Source organism: Mus caroli, chromosome 3, assembly GCF_900094665.2.
Source record: "Mus caroli chromosome 3, CAROLI_EIJ_v1.1, whole genome shotgun sequence".
NCBI lineage: Eukaryota > Metazoa > Chordata > Mammalia > Rodentia > Muridae > Mus > Mus caroli.
This window is the reverse complement of record NC_034572.1, coordinates 68678431-68691247: the sequence shown is the minus strand read 5'-3', so window position 1 is coordinate 68691247 and position 12817 is coordinate 68678431. Positions and strand designations below refer to the sequence as shown.

General features: G+C 39.9%; 1 non-coding gene across 1 annotated transcript; it reads right to left on the bottom strand.

Moving 5' to 3' along the window:
• Positions 1-7376: 7376 nt before the first annotated feature.
• LOC115030765 lies at positions 7377-7512 on the bottom strand. The gene has a single exon (XR_003836359.1). It is a non-coding gene; the product is annotated as a small nucleolar RNA SNORA17 (small nucleolar RNA).
• Between the last annotated feature and the right edge of the window lie 5305 nt (positions 7513-12817).

Below are 12817 nucleotides of genomic sequence, written 5' to 3'. Positions count from 1 at the left end.
AATGGGTGGGTAAGGAAGTGGGGGGCGCTATGGGGGACTTTTGGGATAGCATTGGAAATGTAATTGAGGAAAATATGTAATAAAAAATATTAAAAATTTAAAAAAAGAAAAGCCAAAAAAAATCAACCTAGTTTTTAAAATTTCAAAAATAGCATAATAAGAATTTTTTTTATAATTTGAATTCTGTTCATTCACCATTAAAAGTGATATTCAATCACATTGGATAATGAACTATCTTTAAAATTCATGTATAGGCTACATACACTTGCATCTATCCTTAACCTAATGTTTTACATAATGATTATTAAACATAAGTAATCAGCGACAGAGAGTTCCCATCTGCTACCACTATATCCTTCCTTTCACAATACTTATTAACTAATTTCAAGCTGGGAAGCCTTGAGTGTATGTGGGAGCAGATTAAAGATGCTGTCAATCCAGACTGCAGGCAGGTTAATGCAAAGACAAGAATGAACCTGAGCTCAGAATGTTCTGGCAAAGGGTGACCAGGAGTTCAGGACACTAGCTAAAGTGTAGTATGGCCTTGTAGCAAGATGTAAGCATGATCTTATCCTCTGAAACCTTTTCAGACCATAGTAACAAGCCTAGTCTCTATTCAGTATGATCTAACAAGCCATTGAAAAGAATTACACAGAAGACTGTGACATTTTCTCATCTTTCATCAGTGTTGTGGCTAGAATGAGATTGTCCCCCAGGGGCTCATGTGTTTGACCACTTGTTTCACAGCTGGTGGTGCTGGCTGGGAAAGTTATGGAACCTTTAGGAGATGAAGCCTTGCTGGAGGAAGACTACTGTCCCTTGGGGCAAGCCTTGAGTGCTATAGCCTGATTCCATTTCTATCGCCTCTGCTTCCAAACTCCTCATGCAATGTGCTAAGTGGGCTTCACACTTCAGCTGCCACATCTCCCTGCCATGATGGATTAGTGTTCTTTGAATCTACAAGCCAATAAGCCCCTTCCTCTCTTAGTTGCTTTTCCAAGGCTATTTTATCACAGCAACAGAAAAGAAGCTAAAACAGTCACTCTAACCGCTGTGTGGAAGAAGCAGAGGGCCTGAGCAACGATCATGTTGACTTACTTTGCCATTGTGTGTGCTCAGAGAAATGGTAGAGGTTCCGGTGTGAGGTAAAGACAAAGCTGACAAGAGCTCATTGTTTATTAGATTTTGCAAGACCAACAAGGAAAAAGTGGAGACGATGCTTAAGTGATGAAGTGAGAAACTGAGACCCAGCTGATATCGAAGTTGTAAGGGTGTGCAGGAAGTCTGAGGAAGGCGGCAGTGTTCAAAGGAGAGATCAGACCAGGAATCACAAATGTATATGCAATTAGCTCACAAGTGCTGCTTAAGGTTAGAAAAGATGACCTAATAACTGACTTATTTTCCTTTCTGACTTTTCTTTCCCCCATATTGGAAGACAGCTGCTCCAAAAGGAATGAATTATTATTAGATCAAATTTGTCACTACACATAAAAACTGGTTAAATAAAAATCTATAATCCCCTGCCCACCATGTGCAGCTGCAGGAAAAAGGAAAAGAAAAAGGAGATGAGGTACAATGACTAACACTTTCCTGCTCACCTTAATTTTTTTGGACATAAAAATATTTCATTTATACCACTCCTTCAATCCCAACACTGAGGAGGCGTGGTAAACAAATCTAATCCCTGAACCCTGAGTTCAAAGCCAGCCTAATTTAGAGCAAGTCTCTGGGAGAAGAAAAAAAAAAAAAGTTTGAGTTTGCATATAGTAACCAAGTCAGCCACTAGATGGCAGAGGCTACCATATGCAAAATATCCCTTCTAAAATGAAACTGGTTCTAGGGTCATTTAGAATGAATGACAAGTTCCAGATATAACATTTTACTGATCTATCCTCTTCATCCTTCCATCTCTTGAGGGATTTGTTATTTGATGACAGGTTTTTCTGTTATGTTTCTTTGGGTTTGTCATAAAGCTGGAAGAATTAATGCAATCCTCTGTTTATAAGATGGATGAGTTTCAAAATAATCTGGAATCTTATCAACTCCATAAAATGCAAAGTGGAATCCCAACACTAGGCAACAAATTACATTAGATGACTATGAAGATGAATGGCCCTGTTGCATTCAAAATTGCTCAACAAAAGCCAAATGGCCAAGCTCCCTGATCTCAGAAGTATCTTACTCAGAAGGGAATGACGTGTCAATTACAAGAAAAGATGTTTACAGCATATTGCACTATTCGTACTAAATTCAATTGTATTACATTTGTGCTCATGTTGTGTGGGGGTGGGTAGAGGTGGGTTCACTTACTGTGGCCTACCTGTGGAACTCAGAAGATAACTTATGTGTCAGTTTTCTCCTATGATGTAGACCATGGGGATGTAATTCAAGGTGAACTTGGGTCATCTAGCTTGGCAGCAGGCACGTTTACTTGCTAAGCCATCTTACCCATCACTAATATTGTGTTTACAAAATAACTCTGACATCTTGTCCGTCCATTTGATCAGGATGCTGGTTACTTAGCCCGTGTGGACATTTAAATTAAGAGAGTAAAATAGTGAAAAAAAAAAAAAAAACCAAACTATTAAAATCACAGTTCAACTATAAAAGTTCAATTTCAGAATCTGCTAGACATTGTTATTCTTCTTTAGGTTTTTATTGATTGTTTGTGAATTTCGCTTCATCTACTCCAATCCCACTCATTTCCCCCTCCCCTTGTATCTACCCTCCACTCTTGCAACCTCCTCCCTCAACAGAGAAAAAAAAAATCTTATTATGGAAACTGTAGTGTGTCGTAGTGTGTGCTACAGTGTATGCTTTTGTCTACACTTCTTTGCTTGCAAATGTTCATTGCAATGACTCTTTGGTCTGCTATGAGGCCTCTCATTTCTACAGCTCTATTCTCTCAGTACTATCTATCTAACCTCACTGAGACTTCTCTCAGATACCCTGTTGTTGCCTGTCAAAAAGATTCTATAATTTTAGATCTGTATGTCTGGCTCCTTCATGCACTCCATCAGTTTACTGATGGTGTAGAAGTTGAGGTGAGCCAATTCAAAGCCCTGGACCTGAGCCTGTGAGGTATCTGACCTGGTAAGCCCACAGTCTCTAGCTTGAATACATTTGGGGTTGGCTCACCAGCAACCCCCACATTCAGGACCTGCTCTACTGTGCTGCCCAGGTGATGGCCAGAGCCTGATCACCTCAGTGCTGCAGCATGTGAGGAGCAGCAAGGCCAGCTCTCCAGTTCTCATGACTTCAGGGCTAGCTCTCCCACCTCCCATAGGTGGGAAGGGGTGAGGGTCAGGGAGGGCATCTCTCCCTCTCCCACACTGATGCTTAAATGCTTGGGGCCACCTCACCCACACCAGGAGAGCCTGGGGTTGTTCTAGGAGTGGTCTCAGAAATGCTATGCCACAGTCATGCATTATGACAGGGGGCATGGGTCATCCTGGACATAGTCTGCACATCCAGGCCTGTGTGGTGCCAGACTCCTGTTCATCTCAGGCTAGGTCTGTATTAGTTAGGGTTCTCTGGAGTCGCAGAACTTATGGGTAGTCTCTATATAGTAAAGGAATTTGTTGATGACTTACAGTCTGCAGTCCAACTCCCAACAATGGTCAGCAGCAGCTGTGAATACAAGTCCAAGGATATAGCAGTTGCTCAGTCCCACAAGGCAAGCAGTCAAAGGAGGGGGGGGGGTCTTCCTTCTTCTAATATCCTTATGTAGGTCTCGAGCAAGTAGCTGAGATTAAAGGTGTGTGCCACCACATCTTTAATCCCAGATGACCTTGAACAGGGAGATCTCCCTGTCTTAATCTTCTAATTATAATCTTCTAACTCATAGCCACTATGCCTCAAGATCTCCATGCCAAGATTCAGGTCAGAAACTTCTATCTCCCAGCCTCTAGATTAGGATCACAGGGGAGCCTTCCACTTCTGGATTGTAGTTCTTTCCAGATATAGTCAAGTTGACAACTAGGAATAGCCACTACAATCCACCCCTTGTCAATTTGACACAAATATCTCATGTCCACATGAAACATTAACAGGTACACCTAACATGATATAACTATTCTTCGTACAATGGCTAATGCAATTGTAAATTTACAATGGGGCAATGTCCCTTGGGAACATTCTTTTAGTATCACAAATACCAATTGATGTTAAAGAAATTGGAAGAAAGACAAATGTACTCATTATCAAAATAAGACAGAAGCTATCATATTATTTTATAATCCTCAATTCTGCAACTGGTTACATGGCCTTAGCTGATATTTGTAACTACCTTCCTCTACTACCCATTCTGTATTTCCTTCATCCTCAGCAAGCACCTCAGCCGGTCTTGGCTCTTTTCCTAGAGGACTGACCCATACCTTCATTCCTGACGGGTCTGCATCCTTTGTCATCCTGCTTGGATTAGGCTGCTGTAGTTTCCCATTGAGTTTAATCATAGGACATGGTAGTACTAAGAGATGCCCTAAGGGATCTCCTGCACTCCAGACATAATCTTGCTTACCTCCATTGTGGAGAGGTAATCCAATTTCCCCATGGTAATCTGCATCTATAACCCCTCCTAACACTGTTGTTCCTTCCTTAGCCTGTTGGTTTAGGGGCATTGGAAACCCAAAATGACCAGGGGAAAGTCTGAGCTTCCAGTTCAATGGAATATTTGTTGTGGCTCCTGATACAAACATATCTCCCTCTAGAATCAAAACTTCTAGGCCACCAAAACCTAGAGTTATGAGGACAGAAGGCAAAAATTTTCCTAGAGGGTCACTAGGAGTGATAGTTAGTGGAACTATTTCCTTTCCACCCCTTGATTCCTGGACCATGGATCCTGGCTATGGGGGAAACTGTACCATATATTGAATGCTGATTCAAAGCATGCCTTCTGAAGAACTCTGCCCCCATCATCCATGCTGTTGCCACCTAATTGGCACTGTAACTGTGTCTTCAAAAGGCCATTCCATATTTCTATCAGACTAGCTGCTTCAGAATGATGGGGAACATGGTAAGAACATGATTGTGTGCCTACTGTAGCACTTTGCTAGCTGTGAAATGAGTTCCTTGATCAGAAGCAATACTGTGTGGAATACCATGACGATAGATAAGGCATTCTGTGAGTCCATGGATAGTGGTTTTGGCAGAAGCATTACAGGCAGGAGAGGCAAATCCATAACCAGAATTAGTATCTACTCCAGTAAGAACAAAACGCTGTCCTTTCCATGGAGGAAGTGGTCCAATGTAGTCAACCTACCACCAGGTTGCTGCCTGGTCACCTCGAGGAATGGTGCCATATCTGGGGTTCCGTGTTGGGTTCTGCTGTTGGCAGATCTGGCATTCAGCAGCAGATATAGCCAAATCAGCCTTGGTGAGTGGAAGTCTGTGTTGCTGAGCCCAAGCATAACTTCCATCTGGACCACCATGGCCACTNTGTTCATGTGCCCATTGAGCAATGACATCGATGGCTGGGGAAAGAGGCTGACTCTCCACAGAATGGGTCATCTTATTCACTTGATTACTGAACTCCTCCTCAGCTAAAGTTGCCTTTTGGTGAGCATTTAATGGGACACAAATATCTTCACATCCTTTGCCCATTTGGAGAGATCTATCGTGATCTTTCCAAGTCCCTGACCAGCCAGCCAATCCATTGGCTACAGCCCATGAGTCAGTGAGTAATTGTACATCTGGCCATTTCTTCTTCCAAACAAACTGTAATACCATGTGTATTGCCCAAAGTTCTGCCCACTGTGAAGAGTTTTTCTTTGCCTGTGTCTTTCAGGGTTGTCCTGGAAAGGGGTTGTAATGCTGCAGCTGTCCACTTCTAGGCGGTGCCTGCATAACGTGCAGAAGCATCAGTAAACCAGGTCCTAGTCTTCTCTTCAGTCAGCCGATCATAGGGAATACTCCATAAGGCTATAGGTGCATGTTTGGCAGCAGATGGCATTGTAACAGGAGTAGAAACCACAGACATTTGAGCAACTTCTTCATGTAACTTGCTTGTGCCTGCAGGACCTGCTCTGGTCCAAACGCGTATATACCATTTCCATTTGTTAATAGACTTCTGCTGTGCACATTCTACTTTATGACTTGCAGAGTCTGATAGTATCCAGATCATGATTGGTATTTCAGGTCACATAGTAACTTGGTGTCCTATTGTCAAACGTTCAGTTTCCACTAAGGCCCAATAGAGGCCTAGAGCTGTTTTTCAAAAGGAGAATAGTTGTCTGCAGATGATGGTAGAGCTTTGCCCCAAAATCCCTGTATGTGATTCACATACAGGGGCCTGCCAGAGGCTCCAAACAGCATCTCTATCTGCCACAGACACCTCAAGTACCATCGGGTCTGCTGGGTCAAATGGTCCAAGTGGTAGAGCAGCCTGTACAACAGCCTGTACCAGTTGAAGGGCCTTTTCCTGTTCCAGACCCCACACAAAGCTAGCAGTTTTCCGAGTCAATTAGTAAATAGGCCTAAGTTTACACACCCAAGTGAGGGATGTGCTGTCTCCAGAACCCAAATCGACCCACTAAACATTGTGCTTCTTTCTTGGTTGTAGGAGGGGCCAGGAGCAATAACTTATCTTTCACCTTAAAAGGAATATCTCTGCCTAGCCCAAACCATTGAACTCCTAAGAATTTCTGAGGTCCTTGAATTTGGTTGGATTTATTTCCCATCCTCTGATACGAATATGTGTTACCAATGAGTCCAAAGTAGTTGCTACTTCCTGCTCACTTGGTCCAATCAGCATAATGTCATCAATATAGTGTACTAATGTGGTATTTTGTGGAAGAGACAAATGATCAAGATCTCTTCTAACTGAGTTATGACACAGGGCAGGAGAGTTAATATATCCTTGAGGCAAAACTGTGAAGGTATACTGCTGACAACTGAAAGCAAATTGCTTCTGGTGGTCTTTATGGACAGGTACTGAGAAGAAGGCATTTGCCAGATCAATACCCACATACCAGGTACCAGGAGATGTGTTAATTTGCTCAAGTAACGAAACTACATCTGGTACAGCAGCTGCAACTGGAATTACTACCTGATTTAGTTTTTGATAGTTAATTGTCATTCTCCTTCTGTCTTCTGCACTGGCCAGAAAGGAAAGTCTGCTGGATCATATGGTCTAGGCTAGGATCTTGTCAGGACTCTGTGGCACCTGTCTGGTGGTTATCTCTGGCTTACTCCTCATCTGGCCTGCAGGAGTGGTGCCTTGCTAGGGTCACCTGTCTCAGCCTCAATCCTACCCCAGGCCCCGGGACCCAAGGTCCCAGACAGAGTTCTTCTTGGTTCCAGCTTGCTCCTGTCCTGGTAGCCCATGCTGACCTGCCTGACCTGAGCATGGAGATCATCTCAGGTTTGTTTTTTCAGGGATTATAAAGCCACTAATCATTCAGATGTTCTTAATAGGTCAGAGCACTAAGCTAAGACATAGCCTCTCGCCTCTCTGCCACCTACTGATAAAAATTGTGACACAGAAGCCACTCCTGCAAAGCCTTTAGAGTCAGGGAGATTATTATTCTAAGTAGCCAAACTTGTTTTCTTGAATTGCAAATTGCTTGCATTTGACCAGTTACTTTAAATATATGATAGTGACATAGGTTTATAAAAAGTGAACTTACTCCTTATAAATTTCCTTGGTCAATATATAAATACATCCTTATCCTATCGAAAGAATTCTTGTGTTTGATAAATGTTATCATCTCCTGTGCTTGCTTCAGTAGCTTATGTACTAAATATAAAATGATACAGGTAAGGTCCATCTACCCCTTACCTCCACAGAGATTACATGTTAACTTGTGAACTGCTCCATATTTTAAGAGAAAAAATATGTATGAAGACACTATCATAATGAAATGTATTTCTTTGTGTGCTAACTTAAAGTGCTAATAAAACCTTTTTTATATATACTGTGGTGTAGCTATAGGAATTCTATGATATTCTGTACCAGATAAGTTTTCTTTCCTGTCTTTCGTTCCTTCTTTCTAGGAAGGGATCTCAGAAAGGGCTAAAGGTAAGATATTTTTAAAATGGTAACTGAGAACTGACTGATAATAAGAAAAAACATGGAACTAAAACACACACTTTTAAAAATACAAAAAGCAAAATGCTAACTGAATTTCTCTAGTTGTGAGCAGCTGGCATCTGTCCCGGATGTTCTCTGCAGTTTACCCCCAGCTCTCTGCCACCTTTGCTCAGCCTCTTGCTCTTCAGGCAACCTTTTAAGATATTTTGCTTCAGTTACTTTTCATGATTGAACTCTACAGATAATAATACAAGAAGTAATTCAATACATCACAATGTTTCAACTATGATAAACCCTTTCTGGCTGCTCTCTTAATATTAGAAGTCTGTCTGGCATCACTTGGCACAGGCTTTGGCAGGAGAATACCTGAGTCTGAAGACTGGTGCCACCACTTAGAACGTAGAAAGTCTTGACATGTTACATAACATAGCCTTGCTATATTACTTAGCTCTATTGTCATTGACGTCTATCCTGTACTGGAAGAATGACAATCATCCCACTGTCTTGTTATGTGTAAGTTAGAATGACTCAGTACTTGTGATATAGCTACCATAATATCTAGAAAAAAACAAACAAAAAATGTATCTTTGGGCTCTGTCTTTGAAAACAGGTGCATGCATACCAGGTGTCTCCACTAAAATGTCTTATCGGAAACCTCAAGGGAAAATAGTCACATCGTAAATATTTGTTTTTTCTTAAATTGTCAATTTAAGTGAATGGCAGCAATCCCACCTAATTTTGACTTTCTAATCTTTTACAATTATCCATTCTCCATGCCTCCTCAATAAAGTTAACTAGGATTGTTTCTTATAATTTATTTTTATCCAGGCATTCATTCACTCATTCATTCAGATTTTATTTATCTCTTAATTGAGCAAGTAATTGTCCATTTTGATGGGACCTGGCTATATGGCCATGAAGCACCTCTGTCTGCAGATTGAGATTATCCAGGGATTTTATCATAAAGGGGAGAGATTACAAGCATTCCTACTTTAGTTTCTCAATAGAACAATCTGTCATCTAGATCGTTATAATTTGTAACAATTGTTACAAATTGGTTCAATATCAACTTTTTATACTACATTCAACTAATTACATTAACCAATGCAATTATTAGACACAAGACAATAACCCTTATCCTAGAATAATAAGAAACAATGAGATAAACTATATATAAAGAGAAAATGTGATTGCATGTGTGAAAAAGTCTAAAGAAGCTTTAAACATGTAACAAAATTACAAGATAAGATAAAATGATCAGTGTTTAAATGAGGATATAAGATCCATCATGCATGCATATATTTTATGCTTAAACAACAAAATACATATTAAAATATAGATACACATACAAAAAACTAGAGAAAATATGTAATGTAAGAATATATGACAGTTGTCACTCAAGAAGAAAACAGGAAAAAATAAGCACTTTGCAATAAACTTACCAAGAATTCTTCATTATTTACTAAGAAAGAAAGAAAGAAAGAAAGAAAGAAAGGAAGGAAGGAAGGAAGGAAGGAAGGAAGGAAGGAAGGAAGGAAGGAAGAAAGAAAGAAAGAAANAGGAAGGAAGGAAGGAAGGAAGGAAGAAAGAAAGAAAGAAAGAAAGAAAGAAAGAAAGAAAGAAAGAAAGAAAGAAAGAAAGAAAGAAAGAAAGAAGAAAAAGAACAAAAAGAAAGAAATCCAGAAAATGGCTTAGAAAAAACTAGACATAAATTAATGGGAAGATGGACCATAAAGAGGGAGAGAAAAATAGCAGCATAACTACTTTAATATATTCATAAATTTATCTTGACCCTAATAAAATTCCTATAAGGCCTTTTCTTCTACTAATAAAAAGCTTGTCCAAGAAAATTCATTAGATCTTTGAAAAGTAATGAGAATACTTAAATGAACCCTGAAGAAGAAGAGCAACAGCAAAGAAAATGGAAGAAAGGCCAGGTCAAAAAATATTTGAAGCACCATAAAACATAATTCAAACACTTTGCTATTAGCATGTGGATGTTAATATAAACCAATGGAAACAGTAGAAAATAAAGAAGCAGATGCAATTGTAGGTGGAAATTCAGTGTGCAAGATGGGAGGCATTTTAAATCAGTGGGTGAAAGATGGACTTTTAAATAAACCTTATAAATGGATATCCATATGGAGAAAGATAAAACCGGCTCTGTCTCCTACATCACAAGTCACCAAACATTCCCAATGGATCAGATATTTAAATCAAGGGTTAAAAAAGGAACTGCAGATGCATCATAAAACCATTTGTAAATTCTTCTATAATCTGAATTTAGGGAAGTATTGTTCAACACGATTAAATATGTAGGTATTCAAAAGGAAAGAAAAAGGAAGAAAGAAACAAAGAAACAAAGGGAGAGAGACAGAGAGACAGAGAGAGAGAGACAGAGAGACAGAGAGAGAGAGACAGAGAGACAGAGAGAGAGAGAGACAGAGAGACTGATTGATTGATTTCAAGGGCTTGTTTCCATGGGACTCTAGTAATTCTGGAAATAACAATTGACAACTAGAGCAAAAGAAACAGTTAATAAAGTAAAAAAAAAAGTCTACAAAATGGGGAAAAAACTATGCAATCTGACTTAAAATGAGTAACCAAAATATATAAAGAACTAAAAAATCTAAACAACATGCAATCAAACAGCCTAATCAATACATGATCCAATGAACAATTCTCAAAAGATAAAATACAAGTAGTTAATAAACATAAGAAAAATTATTCAGCCTCAGTGGTTTTCAAAGAATTTTCAGTGTAGAGAACACTAGGATCCTATGTTGCCAAGTGAGAATGTCAGTGTCTACCAGTTTGTAGCTCAGGATATGGATGTAGAGAACCCTCACACACAGCAGATAGGAATGTGAGCTAGTGAAACCCTGGGGACATCAGTATGGGGGTGTCTCAAAGAACTGAAAATAGATCCACACGTGACTGAGCAATATCATAGAAAATGTATACCATTATCAAGGTTTCAAAATTATACACAATAGGTTAGGAACCAGTAGTTTTTAAATACACTACCCATGGCATGTTAATGTAAATAATACAGTTGTCTCATTTACATATACAAATATTATGCTACATAGAATGCTTCTAAAAATAAAGAGGAAAACTGGATGACTTGATCTGCCTAAAATGAGCTGATGATCTAATCTGCATAAAAAGTGCAGGAAGGTAAGTGGAGAGTGACCTTGAAGGTCTTCCGAATTGCTCCATCTTATGTATGGGCAATCAAACTTGTTCTGGGTGTTCGTGATGTACATGTAGTACATGTATGTAACACATATGCATAAATCTGACTGACTCATGGCTAAGAGCTGCAGATTTCTTCTCATAGCATACAGAATAAATTTCTAACTACTTAGCACAACATTTAAGGCTTTCAGAAGTCAGGACTCTGCCTAATGTGTCACTATTACCCAACTCCACACATGTACATTGTGATCGAAATTTGTGAAACAAATTTTACAGAAGGTTTTTTTTTTTTCCCATACACACACACATGCATGCTTTTACAAGTGTCTGTGTCTCTCATACTTACCCTCTCTTCTCTGCAAAATTATGTGCTTCTCCAAGATTCAAATTTTGAGCTCTCCTTGGGGCACTACACCTTTAAATCCCAGGCTGAAAGCGCTCAGTTAAAACATTTCTCACCCAAATATATCCTGGCCCCAAAGAAGCCTACTAAATGTGTTGAATGCTGTAATTATTATGCATTTGTCAAAACAGCTTCAGCAATTCCCTTTTCCCTTCAGGACACACGTCAAGGGGAATTGTAATAACCCTGGAAGACAGGTTATTACAGACTGTTTATTTAAAACCTACAGTTTTGGCTATTAGTCAGGATTATTCAGGTTCAATGAGAAAGCTCTACCTTCAGTCAGCTCTAAAAGCTGGCTATCTACTGGCTACTGAAAGCAAACCTTTGGAAGCAGTTGGTATCTGTATCTGTTTCTGTTTGTCTTGGTCTTGTGTGGTATATATGTGTGGGAAGTGTGTGTGTGTGTGTGTGTGTGTGTGTGTGTGTGTGTGTGTGTGTATGTGTGTGTGTGGTTTGTGTGTGTGTGTGTGTGTGTGTGTGTGTGTGTGTGCCTGTCCCACATATATACCTATTATTCCAGGCTGCCTTTATCATCTTAAGCCTACAGTGAATCTCAACGACATAACTACTGCCAGGCCCCAGTGTACAAATAACTTGGGTTTATGAGTAGTTACATGATCTAGCAAGAAACATAATTATTCACTTCTGATTCTAGTTAAAAAAAATTCCATGAAAGATCTCTGGTTGTTTTGAATCATAATTTGCCTATCTAGGTTAATTACAATTGTAGTATGTAATTGTTAAAAAACAAAAAAACAAAAACACAATCCATACTATTGCCGGCTGCTCTCCGGTCCGATGGTCTCCCTGCTCCCATGGCTAACCCCATGTGGCATCTGCCCAACTTCTCACAATTTGCTTGCCATGGAACCACTCACATTCCCAGTCACATAACGCTCATGCTCATGGCTGGCTGCTGCCAGACCCACTCGGCAATCCCAAATTTCCGAGGCTAGATGGGGTGCACTCTCTCAAACCCACCCTCCACTGCAGTTACCTTTCCCTTGAGCTCAGATAAGACAACCACTGGGCACGGAATCTATCATCCTAAACTCATCAACTTTTTTATATTAGAAATCTTCTGGTGGCAGATCCTGGTGAATTCTTCCTCCAGAACGATCAGTCCCCAACCTTCATCTCGTCTGCTTTACTCCACTCTGTCCAAAAGGACGTGACCCCCT